We start from the raw sequence: 15,556 nt of genomic DNA on the forward strand, positions 1-15,556 counted from the left end.
TCACCCTCAGGTTGTTCCAAATCTGTATAAATTTCTTTGTTCTGATGAACACAGAGAAAGATATTTGGAAGAATGTCGGTACCCAAACAGATCTCATCCCCCATTGACTGCCATAGGAGGTAAACTAAATATTATGGGAGTCAATGGCGATGAGATCTGTTTGGTTACTGACATTGTTCCTAATATCTTCCTTTGTGTTTAGCAGAACAAAGCAACCCGAGGATGAGTAAATGATGACAGAATTTTTTCTATTTTTGGATGAACTATCCCTTTAAGAGTTTAGCGATTATTTATGAAACACATTTAATATGGCTGTTAATATAACATACATTTTCCGTGAAGTGATGATAACTGCTATTTTCACTTCCATTCATTCTTATGTGAATTTGGTTAAATAGGTTTGCCTGTGATTGGGTATCTGTATTTTAATCTTTAAGTTCTATTGTTATAAATGATTTGCAATTAATTTTGGTTGATTAATTAGCATAACGTCTCGTTCATTTACCCATTAACCCATAGAAAATTTGACTTTTTGTGTATTTAATAGACATTTTATGTCTCTCGTGAACTAGGAGATATTTTTGTGTTCAAAAGGTGTGCAGATCAAACCACCTTATCAAAGACAGATATATTTTGTTAATTATGTTTTGTGTAAGATGTGTAGTTATCTGTGCAGTGATGCGTTTAATGGGAAGACATTTTCAACTCCTAGGGGGCTTACAAGAAACATTTCGGATTAGTGATGCACCAAAATGGAAAACTCTGGGCTGAAATCTATCCCAAAATTCAGGATGCACTTTGAAAATTGGAAATGGGTTGATTTAAAGTGTCACGAAACCTCCCCTTTCAGCTACATTCTACCGCAATGTCGTTTTTTTCCCAAATGCACTTAAAATGGGCGTGAACGCTGTGAGAAGAACAGCCGTTAAAAACCGGCGAAGGTTCCGGCATGGGAGACGGGCGCTCCAATCACAAGGCGCTGTCAGGAATAAGTAGGTGAAATGTCTTCTCATTGGTCAAGAAAACACAGTCTCATGAATAATAATGAGACACTGACGCGTCATCGATGTACTACAGTATAGAGGGTATGCACGTGTTGTCACTTTCCCACGAGAGCATACCGGAACGCGTCTGCTTGAGTGGTAAAACACTGGGAAAAATGAATGGTTACAAAATCATTAAACGCAATTCCGCGCAACATTTCAGTGTCCAAGAACACTTGATTCCTTTGTAAGTCATAAGGTAGTCGTAAGGATCACCGTCGAGTCCAGCTGCTTGTAGTTTCAGCGAATAATTGCGTGTTTTAGTCCCGGTTTTTTGTTCCTCCTATTGAATGCAGCCATTTTGCCTTAGTTTTACCACTCAAGGGAGCGTGTCCTGGTGTGCTCACGTGGGAAAGGGACGTCAATGCATACCCTCTATAGTACATCGCCACGTCACATCCTTTGACGTTGGCCAGATGAGGATTTTAAACCCGGAAGGCAAAAATAGCGCAAAAAAGCTAGAAATTAACTAGCTTTCTCTACTGTAATAACTCACAGTTGGTAACATTGTTTTCTATGATGTGCAACACAACCAACTTTGTTTACAACTAAATAAATGTTGTTTAGTGTTTCGTGGCTCTTTAAAAAAAAAGTTTAAGTTGGTGCCAGGGGTCCAGTGGACTGTGTGCCGACATGTTGTGCAGAACTTTTGGCGAATATAAATAAAACATTTTTTTGTAAAACTGTATTCATAGTAGATTTTTAACACCAAAATTAAACAGAAAAATTTGAAAATATTTTAAAACAATACTAAATACTGTAATGTATATTATTCTTCATTTACTTCTGTGATACTGGATCAATTTAACATTTAAAAAAAATGTTTTCAATTATCAGAATAATGTAAAATTCTAGTAAACTGAAGTTACTGACAGATCTGATGATCATTTACATCTATATATGAGTTGCATTTCATAGGTTTTGAGCTCGGCTGTAAAACATGCAGAAATTTTCTATTTCTGATCAAATTTTTTGTTGAAATATTGCACTGCAGTTGTTCCTTCTCTTCTGCAGACATTAGCATGTGTGTGATAAATGACATGACATCCCATATTGGGAAACCGTCGTATGTTTGAACAGCCTGTGTCTTATTATTTCACAGCTGTCTTGCGATATAGTAGATATTTCAATTGTCTGTACATCATTTCATCAACATATTGCATCAGAAGATTATTGTTTCTGTAAGTTCAGCGTGAAGTGCTTTTATGCATTGTTGAAAGAGTGCCTTGTGGCGGGAACTAGGCTTGTTGGGATAGTCGGTGTCACCGGTGATACACGGTGTCCACCCTTCAACCGATTACATCACTTGTCCACTGCGGCACCGACCCCCACCATCATTTTGAGTTTTTATAGTAATAAATCACTTAGTTTAGTTAAAGACCAAACTACAGTTGCGCGTCTGAATGCATCTGCTGTATTCAGCGTAAGCAGAACAAAAGATCAGCAGCAGGAATTCGATTTTATTCATCATGTGAGGAGAGTGAAGTGCTGACTGACAAGACGATGGCGGAGGCTTTTCTGTCAAAGAACATGTAGGCTAGTAGAATAGGTAAGCACTGTCATCAAGAGCCGGTTAAGTTTTAATTTTGTTTTTGTTCTAATTTTAAAAAGCCGGTGCTTTGCCATTTATTTAACATAAACGTTTTTCGTTTCGTATCCCTTTCTTATTAGTTTCTTTCTTATGTATTTATTTATTTGACATAAACGCTTTTCGTTTCGTATTCACTTTCTTATTTGTTCTTATTTATTTTTATTTTTTTTGCACAGTGTGTGTCGTGATTAATCGTTTTGTTAATATAGGCAACTTATTTAACGTAAAGTTTTTTATTTTCATTTATTATTTATTATTTTGCTTGATCTGTGTCGTGATTACTCGTTTTGTTAATATAGGCAACTTATTTAACGTAAAGTTTTTTTATTTTCGTTTCTTATTTATTATTTTGCTTGATCTGTGTCGTGATTACTCGTTTTGTTAAAGGCAACCTATCTGACGTTAAGGTTTTTTATATTTGTTTCTTATTTTTTGCATGGTGTGTGCAGTGGGTATTCGTTTTGCAAGGTCCGTGTTTAATATAAGCAAATGTCATTGTACTTTTTTGTAGTTCCCGAATTGCCCCTAATTCAAAACTGAAAGTAAAATGCGTCATGCACACGGCCGCATCTTAGACCACCCCACAGCAAACCCCCCACCCCCGGTGTCACCGGTACTACCAGTGTTTTACGCTTCTATTAACCGGTGGGAAAATGTCATCACCGTCACATCCCTAGCGGGAACTAAAATGTGAAAGGTTTATCAGAATTCCTGTGTGGGTAGGTAGTTTGTATCTCAGCCTTCCGATAAATCCGGTTCACTGGGTGATGTGCACCTGGCAACAATCGGTTGCGAACCTTTGTGGTCGGGTTTCATGCCGTAATGAATTCGACAAACATGCGCGTCTCCACACATCAGCAGTCGCGACTCCAGCGATTACAGTGTCAGTAAGATCTGTGTGTGAAAGGGAAGTCCCACAGGAGAGTGAGCTGAGAGAAACACCAGACTGATGCCTAATAAAAGGCCTTTTACGGCTGCACGCGGCGCTGGGTCTATTATGGCTCCTTGTAGGATGAGATGCTATTAATGCAGCACGATTAATGCAAATTTCTCAATTTTCCTTCTACGCCTTTCTTCTCTCCACATTGTTACAAAAAAAACCTGAAGCCACGAATAGCCGAGTCTAAATTATTCCTCTCTTCTTCATGTCTTCTGGGCTAATGATGTGTCGTACTGTACTCTGACTTTGATGTTGAACAGCAACTGGAAAGGATGGCTAGGACATATTAAACTAATTTACAGTCACACAATACAGACCTTTGTCATGTTGTGTGAGGATGTGATCACACAAAATAAGCTCCTGATGTGATCTCATGCTACCTGAGGTCATGGTACATTTTTAAAATTCCTCTTCCTGAAGTCGAACTATCACAGTTTTTCAAGCTTTGTATTAAAATGTGCATTTAGGTAAACGCCCCATTCTGACTAAAACTGGGAATAGAAAAATCGCTTTCATTCCCGTTTTAAATATCCTTTCATTTGGCTTTGGAAGGGAGCAGAAAATCTTGCAAATAATGGAGGCTACTGTAAGCATCTCATCGCTTGAGGAGAATGAAAGGGGAGCTGGAGCAGCTGGGGTTTCGCTCTCCTCATTCGTCAGATATGTGGGTCAAAGGAAGAGTCATCAGTTCTGGGATAACCCGAGCTGAGAGAATCCCTACATTTGCCTTAGAGGATAGATGGGAGTTCTGTAGGATGCTATAAATCTGTATCAGTGTGAGGTGAACTGAGAACTCGCGTGATGTATTTTTCAGTTACTCATTACCTGATTTTTGTGGAGATATCAATCTACGTGTCCGAATATGTATTGAAAAAGTAGTATGTCAGATGAGTAGGGTGCTGACCACTTAATATTCATGATATAGTAGGTGACTTAGTGCTTAGATGATGTACTGAAATTTGAAGGTGTGCAACCATATTGCCATCCCATAAGGCAGGGTTTTCACTTTTTTGTCTGCTGAACCCCTTTGACATAAATGATTTACTTGAAGTACCCCCTGAGAATTTAAGTAATTTTTAAAATAATTTGAGAGAACATTGTATGTTTAACCTTAAGAATTTTTTTTAATCTGTTTTAGCATTTATATCAGTAGTATTTTATATCATAACTATTGTTATTATTAAACCTGTAACATTTCTTTACAATTTAATCTTTTTTCTCAAAGTACTGGAAACAATTTTTATGTGGCCCCAAACTTAACTTCTGGTAGACCTCTGCAAAGAATCAATAATTGTTGAGTAGTTTTAATTTTAGTTAATACAATTAATTTCCAGTAAAATATTAACACAAATTTAAAAATATAAAAACTTCGGACCAGGTACGTGCGTCCGCTGAAACCCCTTGCAATTCCATCGTGAACCACCAGGGGTTCGTGACCCCCGTTTGGGAAACTCAGCTATATGTAATAATTTTAATGTATTAAATCAAAACAATACCTTAATGTTCGTAGACATTTAGGAAACATGCTAAGTTCATTTATTGGTTTGTCCAAAAAGCAATGATATAGCCAGTTATTCCACTCTGAAATGTGTGTTCCGTGTCGGAATGTCTGTTTTTTTTTTGGTCCGTGTGACCCCGCCCACTGACGATTTACCCACTAGTGTATTTCGACAGCTCGTTTACCAGTTGGTGACAATCATAGCTTATCGCAGCAAACAAACGATCTGGGTCAGACATAGCAGATTCCACCCTTTCCGGTACTATTACGTTGCAAACTTAGAAAGAATTACTATATATTATTTTACAACTTACGAGGAGTAATATACAATTTTATTACGCTTATTTAAACGAGACAGCAATATGGCCCGTAAATGCGATCTCCGGAGGACGCAACCTCTGAAACGAGCTGCTGATTGGGTTATATTTGCTACAAACGTATAAATGATCAGATAAACGTAAAGTGTAAAAGCCATTGCACATTGAGTGAGAAATTTGCATCTGAAATTTCCGCACGTTAAAAAATAAATACGACCTCACGTGGTTTCAATCACACTGCCTTCCGATATTTTCGTCCGTCATAAAAAGATTCAGACTGGGTTCGATTTTCTGCGTTTTTCGCATCCGTAGCAAGCATTTTGAGAGCCGTTTTGACAATCCAGAAACACCGTACAAACGAGCGCCTAATACGAAAAACAAAAAACGCATACGAAAATTTCGGACTGTATGTGCAAAGACCATAAGAGTTGATGCTTTCCATTAAACTCTTGTAAGTGTCTGGCAACTCCTGTGAGCGTTCGAATCTGAGGAGGAGGAGGGGCGGTAAAAAACCCTGGCCAACATTTTGAATTTGGACTGCGATACCAAGCTTAACCGTTACATACGGCTCCTTTAAGGCAAGCTGTATTATTTAAAAAGTTAAACAAAAAACACTTTAGTTCACTGAAAATATGAAACCCTACTTTAGTTAACTAAATTATGCCATCCTAGATTTTCAACCACTGCAAAAATGAAGATACCACTCCAGTTTTGCCTTTAATCAGCATTTCTGCATGTATTATGGCAATTTCCTTATAGTGTCTGTTGAATTTCAACAGAAACAAACCTCAGCAACCACATAAACTCACCAAACAGCAATGTGAAAGTCTGAGAGAATGCAAAAAACCCCCCACCAAACAGGCTTATTCCATCATATATAAATTTTTTAACTGATCATAAAATACATGTAAAACATTAGCATTGTGTTGTATAAACATGAATATGAACTAGTTTCGTTTGCAGTATTCAAGATCTGCAAACATTCCATCTTTTAGTCATTTTAACCCATTTGTCTAGTTTCAATTTTCTGCAAATAAAAGAAAAAAAAAACATATATAATTTGGAATTTGGAAGAAATGTTGTCACTAGTTTACAAATGGAAAACGTTAAATCTTCATTTTACTTAAACACATTCCTATAAATAATACATGTAGAAAAACTAGCTGCAAAATGTATATGAGCTGTATATGACTTCATTTCTTCAGTTAAACACAAATTCATAATTTTATGTAATGTCTATTACGGCATCTTATATGGGAGCCAGCATGGTAAAGCTCCGTCCATTCAACAATATAACAACTCCAGTGATTTAATAAATGTATTTAAAGTGAAATGATACCTTTGTAAGAGAATCTAAATGTATTTTAGCCACCCATATGTTGCATATCAATGGCCATCTACAGAACATCCCAGTATGTTATGTTAAAATATGTGACATGTGGATAACATTGTCAGGAGACACGCAAGAACCAATAACCAATGAGTGGTCACAGAACACCATGGGTTGAGAATTATATCCTTCATCAGATGCATCATCTAAAAATACAAGATTTCAGACACGTCCATGTCTATCATGATACCAAATTTCCACAGCGTTCAACTCGATGCATTGCTTCATCAGCCCTCATTGACTCGTAATGCATCCATTTATTGGAGCGTCTGACAGGCCAAATGAATCTCAGTTCAGGAAATAGATCAGGGTTGCTATTTAAAAATGAATAAACGTGCCGGGCTTTAGCCTCGCTCTCGCGACAGCCACATTTAATGAGTCAATGAAGGCCATTATTCACTAGCGCAGTCAGAAAGCCGTTAATAATTTCACGTTTCGAATTCATTACACAGTGGATTGTATTTACCCATCCCTCTCGGGTCTGGAAGCCAAAGCGGTTTGTTGTTCGCGCCTCCGTTTTGGTCGAGAGGTGCGGATGAGTGTGCAGCCGCGTGTGGGTAACGTGGGTTATTGTGTTTACTTTGACTAATGCGGATCCCCGCCATGCGCGAGAGAGCTTGGTCTTTATTAAACGGAGGGGGTGTGTTCGCGGCAGATCGGAGACGAGAGGGAGCGTAGGCGGGGCCAGGTGGTCTTCTGCGAGGGGGATGACGTACCTGATCACCTGTTAACCATCGGTGTTAATGAACATTTTTATAATCGCCTGCGGGTTAAACAGGGACCCTGGCACTCGGCCTCAGGCTCAAGCTGTGTTGGTTATTGAAAGGCCGATCGGATATAGAGAGGGCAGACGGGTGGACGCCAGGTACCTCAGTAGGAGCACCTGGCCGGTGATGCCTTTCATTGCCTGTGGTTATTTTTCATTTACTGTCGAGCTGTCGCCCGACACCTCCGGGGATGCTCCCCTCTGGCGACTCTAGTTCTCAACTGCTGGGGACCTCGAGATCTCCGCTGACAGTCGGAGTGCGACAGTGGCACTATTGCGATTTGGGTCCTTCGGTGGCACCATGAGAGGAAGAGAGAAACAGACAGCGGAGTGAAAAGGGCAGAGATTACATTCATCCATCAATACTCTGGGGGTTTATTTTTATTATTATTACATACACATCTTTCATTATTTAATCACCCTTATTACACGGAGTGCTCGATTCTGATTGGCCAGTCGCGACATTTGCAGGTTCGTTATTTACAGATAACAACCTCTCAAAACTAATAACACACGGTAACCCGGATGCAGCAAATCATTTTGACAGGATTTTTTTGACAAAAAAAATATAAATATGTCTTTTAATAACATATACGACGTTATATTTACAAATGATTGAACCAAATTGCCTGTTCATGACATTTGAACGTCGTTTCTTACCTTAAAACCAAAAGTAAAAGGCTTTTCCTCACGGAAGGTCTGCATTCCTTAAAAATGAGCTAATAAAATATTTCAAATTCACATTTCATGTCCAGTTTTTTCTCAAGTGCCAAGTAGCCGTGTAATAAGCGGGATAATGTACAAGCAGCCGCTGTTATCGCCAAATAAGCCCCTTCAGTCGGCTGCCTGTACATTATCCCTTACTTATGTCATTCCAAACCTGTAGGACTTCCTTTTCAGAACACAAAAAACTATATTTTAAAGAACGTTGGTAACCATACAGCGTTGACCCCCATTGACTTCCATTGTATGGACATAACCCCCTGAGACATTTCTCAAATAGAAAGTCTATTTTGATTTTGAACAACATGAAGGTGAATAAATGATGAATTATTGTTGTCTTGAGTGAAATTGAACAACTTGCATTAGAAGTAGCAAATGTAGAGGAACCAATGCAACAGACAGTTGCATTCCAGCGAGTACCGTCTGCTTATCTGACGTTATTCAGATGAAGCTGGACTTCAGAGGCCTGCATCATGCTGAGGCCCTCCAGGAACACTATGCGCTTGAACAGAGCCGAGCTTATTAGAGAAGCAGACCTTTGCTGCTGGCTTATCAAAGGGGGGCCGGCCGCTCTGTCTGTCCCCGGGCTTCACATGAAGAGTAAACGCAGGTGTAGATCACCCATGCTAATGTGCCTCTTCAACATACACATTGGTGGTGGTTACCACGGTTAATTGAACCGTTTCATGTTAACATAGCGACCATACTTTTACTTGATCAATTTTTTTCTTATGTGCATAACTATGTAATATTAAGAATTAGGGTTAAATTGCATCAAAGCCAGATGAAACTATGGACTGCAAGCTATGTGAGATAGTCTGTGTTATATGGAAATCATCACATTACCTACATTAAAATTTGTTTATTAATAATTTGTTACGTTCTATCTTTGGACAGTTAATGTTAGCTCAGAAAAAACAAATATTTTAATATTTTTAATTTAATGCATTTAATGAATAATTTGCTATTCTATAAGGGGGGATTCACATTTAATGAATAGTTTGCTATTCTATAAGGGTTGATTCACATTTAATTAACAATTTGCTATTCTATAAGGGTCGATTCACACTTAATTAATAATTTGCTATTCTATAAGGGGCGATTCACATTTAATTAATAATTTGCTATTCTATAAGGGTCGATTCACATTTAATTAATAATTTACTATTCTATAAGGGGCGATTCACATTTAATTAATAGTTTGCTATTCTATAAGGGTCGATTCACATTTAATTAATAGTTTGCTATTCTATAAGGGGCGATTCACATTTAATTAATAGTTTGCTATTCTATAAGGGTCGATTCACATTTAATTAATAATTTGCTATTCTATAAGGGTCGATTCACATTTAATTAATAATTTGCTATTCTATAAGGGGCGATTCACATTTAATTAATAGTTTGCTATTCTATAAGGGTCGATTCACATTTAATTAATAATTTGCTATTCTATAAGGGTCGATTCACATTTAATTAATAATTTGCTATTCTATAAGGGGCGATTCACATTTAATTAATAGTTTGCTATTCTATAAGGGTCGATTCACATTTAATTAATAATTTGCTATTCTATAAGGGTCGATTCACATTTAATTAATAATTTGCTATTCTATAAGGGGCGATTCACATTTAATTAATAGTTTGCTATTCTATAAGGGTCGATTCACATTTAATTAATAATTTGCTATTCTATAAGGGTCGATTCACATTTAATTAATAATTTGCTATTCTATAAGGGGCGATTCACATTTAATTAATAGTTTGCTATTCTATAAGGGTCGATTCACATTTAATTAATAATTTGCTATTCTATAAGGGTCGATTCACATTTAATTAATAATTTGCTATTCTATAAGGGGCGATTCACATTTAATTAATAGTTTGCTATTCTATAAGGGTCGATTCACATTTAATTAATAATTTGCTATTCTATAAGGGTCGATTCACATTTAATTAATAATTTGCTATTCTATAAGGGTCGATTCACATTTAATTAATAATTTGCTATTCTATAAGGGGCGATTCACATTTAATTAATAGTTTGCTATTCTATAAGGGTCGATTCACATTTAATTAATAATTTGCTATTCTATAAGGGTCGATTCACATTTAATTAATAATTTGCTATTCTATAAGGGTCGATTCACATTTAATTAATAATTTGCTATTCTATAAGGGGCGATTCACATTTAATTAATAATTTGCTATTCTATAAGGGTCGATTCACATTTAATTAATAATTTGCTATTCTATAAGGGTCGATTCACATTTAATGAATAATTTGCTATTCTATAAGGGGTGATTCACATTTAATGAATAGTTTGCTATTCTATAAGGGTTGATTCACATTTAATTAACAATTTGCTATTCTATAAGGGTCGATTCACACTTAATTAATAATTTGCTATTCTATAAGGGGTGATTCACATTTAATTAATAATTTGCTATTCTATAAGGGTCGATTCACATTTAATTAATAATTTGCTATTCTATAAGGGGCGATTCACATTTAATTAATAGTTTGCTATTCTATAAGGGTCGATTCACATTTAATTAATAATTTGCTATTCTATAAGGGGCGATTCACATTTAATTAATAGTTTGCTATTCTATAAGGGTCGATTCACATTTAATTAATAATTTGCTATTCTATAAGGGTCGATTCACATTTAGATAATAATTTGCTATTCTATAAGGGGCGATTCACATTTAATTAATAGTTTGCTATTCTATAAGGGTCGATTCACATTTAATTAATAATTTGCTATTCTATAAGGGTCGATTCACATTTAGATTTAGATTTAGCTTTGAAGGTTTGTGAAAAGCACATACAATTGTTTATTCTTTCATAATGTGTTTGAGGTGGAGTTGTTTGTAACTATGAAGTTATTCCATTTTTATTAGTCTCACTGTGTTTTGAAAAGATACAGGCAACGGTACAGCCATCGGTATCGGCGAGTATCAGAAAAAAATATCTGTACTCGTACTCCGTCTTTAAAAAATGGTATCAGTGCATCCCTACTCAGAATAACCTTCTGAGACTTTAATTGCTTCTGTTGGCTGCTACGTTTTTCATCTGTGATAAAGTAATAATTTGCAGTATTTCAATGAAATTTCTAATTTCAGAATGCTTTGAGACTGCTTTAATGAAGTGTTTATGTCAAGCTGTATTATAGTCTCCTTCCAATGCATCAGAAAAGTTCTGTATTCCACAAATGTTCCATGTCAAGAACAAGTAAAAACAGTTCATGCTAAAATGAGGGCATTTGACTATATATAGAACAATTTTAACAGCTTGACCTTTATGGACTCTCTTGGTATCGATTTTAATACTGTGGAAGAAACTGGAAGGTTAAGGAAGACTGAGGGAAGTTTAGCAGCGCTGCTCATGAAGCTTTCGCTTTCAAGGGATAGTTCACCCCAAAAAATACAAATTCTATCATCATTTATTCATCTTCATGTCATTCAAAGTCTGTATATGACTCTTTCTTTTGTGGAACACATATTTTGAGAAATATCTCGGTAGTCTTGTGTCCATACAGTGGAAGTCAATGGGGGGTCCATGTTGTCCGGTTACCAACATTCTTCAAAATATCTTTTTGTGTTCTGCAGAAGAAAGTAAGTCATACAGGTTTGGAATGACATGAGAGTGAGTAAATGACAAAATAATTTTTAATATTTATCCTTTCAAGAACTTTGTTCAAGGTGAGTCTCACCTGCATTTTACAGGTTCTAACTTTAACAAGTTCAGCAATGGTTATTGTTTAAAGATTTCAGGGTAACTTGATTCAAAAACTTAAGGTTATATAACCTTTCATTACACACAACCATGTCGTTGAACAATACATCTCCTCGCACTTTATGCTCCATAATGGTGTCTGTGCATTAATTATGCAGGCAGGCGTTTGACATTGTTTTTCATGTGCGTTTTGATGCAGCCGACCCTCTGACCTCTTATCCTTTCAGGATTTTAGTGTTTCCTTTGACATGTGGCGAGGAGGTCAATTTTTTCAACCCCAAACGGATTCACATCATTTCTTGCATCTCTAAATTCATCAACACTGCATCCGACATAAATTCACCCAAAACCAGGAACTATTGGCGCATCTGTTTGCTCCAGCTGAGTTCATCTCATAAGCGTCTCAAACGGCAGCTGCCATCGCTATTACTAAGGAAAGGAATTCTTCCAGCATCATTAGGCCTACAGGCTTTTCAAATATGACTATTATTTTTGGTTCATACTATCCTTGTGCTGTTTTTTAGTATTGGTCTGTAATGAGTTTTCAAGGAAAATATTCTAACTTTGTAAGACAGGAAATGTAAGACAGCTTGTTGTCGAGATGTGTTCAAATGCATGAGATCTGTAGGGAATGAGGTGCATTCGAAATAATGGTTGTTATTCTAGCATACTTATTTATCATAAATAGCATATGACTGTAAGGGAACAGCGATGTAAGGTTCGCATCACAATGCTCTATCTTATTAACATTTTGCCACTTGTGACTTAATATCTAATGACAGTTTAATCTGAACAGTAATTAGGTTCCCGGCTGATTAAATCGGATATGCATGTTGAAGCTTGTTTGTGTACTTGCATGGATGCCAAGGGAAGAGATTACCTCCATATCCTGTAAGAGAATGTCCTTGTTCAGCCTTGAAGACTTCAGAAAAGTTTGACATCCTCCATCATTGCAACAGTTTGATGTGGAAGTTTTAGAGGTATGAGAACTTTTGAACCTATTTAAAGAACAGGGAAGAATATTAGCGGCTTTTACTTGTCATGTGTCAAAGTCAATGAAAGTTGAAGTACTAGTTTGTTTCAAATCCGTATTCTGTTATTTGTTGTGTACAACAAAAAGTAAAAATGGCTTGGTGGCTCTTGTCATTTAGCAGCAGTATATAGACCATCTCCACAATGACAATAGAATACAACTATACAGTACATGCAAATATATAGTTCATATGAGTTTTGAAGCTCTTCTAAAGCCTTAAAAAAATAGCATTTAGTTCTTTTCCCCACCAATACGTTTTTGTTGGAAAAAATAAACTTTTCTCTCCGTTTTGGCTTTTCGTTTACTCTGAACCAGCATGTTTGTCAAAGAAAATGCTTTCCAAAGCGAATACATTTGAAAATTGTATTGTGAACTATGAAAACTAGGGCTGTCAAATGAATAATCGCGATTAATCACATCCAGAATAAAAGTTTGTGTTTACATAATCTATATCTTTGTACTGTGCATGTTCATTTTGTATTTATAAACACATAATGTACATGCATAGACGTTTTCATCTTAACGACATAAACAAACGTTACTGCGCATGCACACTTTTGTGACCCCAACTGAACTTCCGGTACACATTCACAAACAATAGAGTGCCTGTAGATTATTTCTGAATCAAAAGAAACCGTGAAGAACCGTTACTTTGCTAAACTTGTCTCTCCAATATTTTGAATTTAGACTGCGATACCACGCTCAACCGCTAGATGTCAATGTACAGTACCATACGGTTTCTTTAAATGCGACCGAACTACAGGACCCATTCAACAAATTGTTTATTTAATAAAATGAACATACAACAAAATTCAACAAATCGTTTATTTAATACAATTATTATACAGTAAAATAATGATACAAATTAATATTATCATAAAGTAAATAAAATATAAAGTTATATTATTAGACACTAGCCAAACACAAACCGGAAGTTAACTGGGGGGAAATTTCTGAATGTATTTATTTATATTTACCGATAATTTAAATGATATATAAATGTTGATTCATATTTATATTTTTCTTAAATATATGCATGTATGTGTATGCGTTTTTAAAAACAAAATTAATATGCACAGTACACAGACATATGTATATATATATATATATATATATATATATATATATATACTGTATATATAACGTAAACACAAACATTTATGCTGGATGCGATTAATCACGAGCTAATGAAAACCGAGGCCTTGAAAACGGCAACATATTTTTCGACTGCTTTGGCTGCTCTCTGATTCAATAGCATTCGATAGTCGTGTTGCATATTTCAGATTGTATTTTTCATAGAAGAGAGAATGTTTACTCGCAGTATTTGCTTGGCAGTGGGCATTTGTTTCTTTTGCAACTTTATAGTGTTGTGTTATCTGCTGAAATGACTCCACCTTATTGTGTCCATCCATTTAAAAAAATCAGTGCCTTTCCTCTACATTGCCATGACATTTTAAAGAACCGAAAAATAAATAAACGGCTGACAGAAATGATGCATATTGAAGCGTCTTTACTTGCCAACTCTAGTGTGGATCTGTGTTAGATAACTCTTTTGGTTGATTTTTATTCATAATTTGTACCGTGCTTGATCTTCTGGTCACTGTGAACTGTCATAGTGTGCCATTGTAAGAGCCGCATAACAATTCTTTAATCATTTGTAATCTTGTGTTTGACAAAACCGCACACCACATGGAACAAACTGAGGATGAGTAAACAAAGACAGAATTGTCTGTCAATTTGCAGAACAGTTTCTTTCATTTCTTTTTGTCTTGCAGCCACTGTTATTAGTCTGCAGTGACAGATTCTTCGCAATGATACGCACACGGCATATGGAGTAGTGATGTCAGAGGCCCACACAGGCGTGGTAATTACGAGGGCCATACGCTTCCTCTATATGACATTTTTAGATTAGTGCGTTCAGTGCCGAAGCCCTCTGGATATAGAAAGTATCACATAAAAATGCTCTGATGCGTTTCCTGCTCGTGGTCGAGGGGATGGACTGTAATCTCTCCACATGAAAAGAGTCATTCTCAGTGAAATTGCATGGAATAGCATCTTTCTCAGGGGTTGCTTTGTGATAACCTCACTGTCGGTTATTCATAGAGATTTAAAATGGAAAATTGTGCTCAGGAAATGTTTAATGGATGGCTGAAGGTCCACTTTGCGTCAGTTCAGATTTTGACAATAGAAAATTATTACATTTAAATTTTAAAAATATTAATTTAAAGGTGCAGTTTGTAAAAAAACGCAGCTAGAGGGCGCATGATCAAACCAACAACAATGCCGTAGCTTGGTGACGCTGTGAAGGAGCATGGAATGATGGGATCTGTTGTCTTCAACTCCACCGCTGATGGCCATCAATCAGACGGGAAAGAGAAATCATGTTAGCGGATGAGGTAAAGTTTTATAATTGTTGCGAATAATTGTGGTCCATAAATAAGTGACTGCTCGAAACAAGCTAGTGGCTTGCTAGACGCTAGAAACTACTGCCACATTTGTCCACGACACTGCTGTCA

At 36.3% G+C, this 15,556-nt stretch overlaps 1 protein-coding gene across 1 annotated transcript in view; it reads left to right on the top strand.

Annotated features, from left to right (window-relative positions):
- snx29 (sorting nexin 29) overlaps window positions 1-15,556 on the top strand; it is a 103,880-nt gene that overhangs the window by 21,052 nt on the left and 67,272 nt on the right. The window lies entirely within an intron of this gene.

Source organism: Triplophysa rosa, linkage group LG18, assembly GCF_024868665.1.
Source record: "Triplophysa rosa linkage group LG18, Trosa_1v2, whole genome shotgun sequence".
Lineage (NCBI taxonomy): Eukaryota > Metazoa > Chordata > Actinopteri > Cypriniformes > Nemacheilidae > Triplophysa > Triplophysa rosa.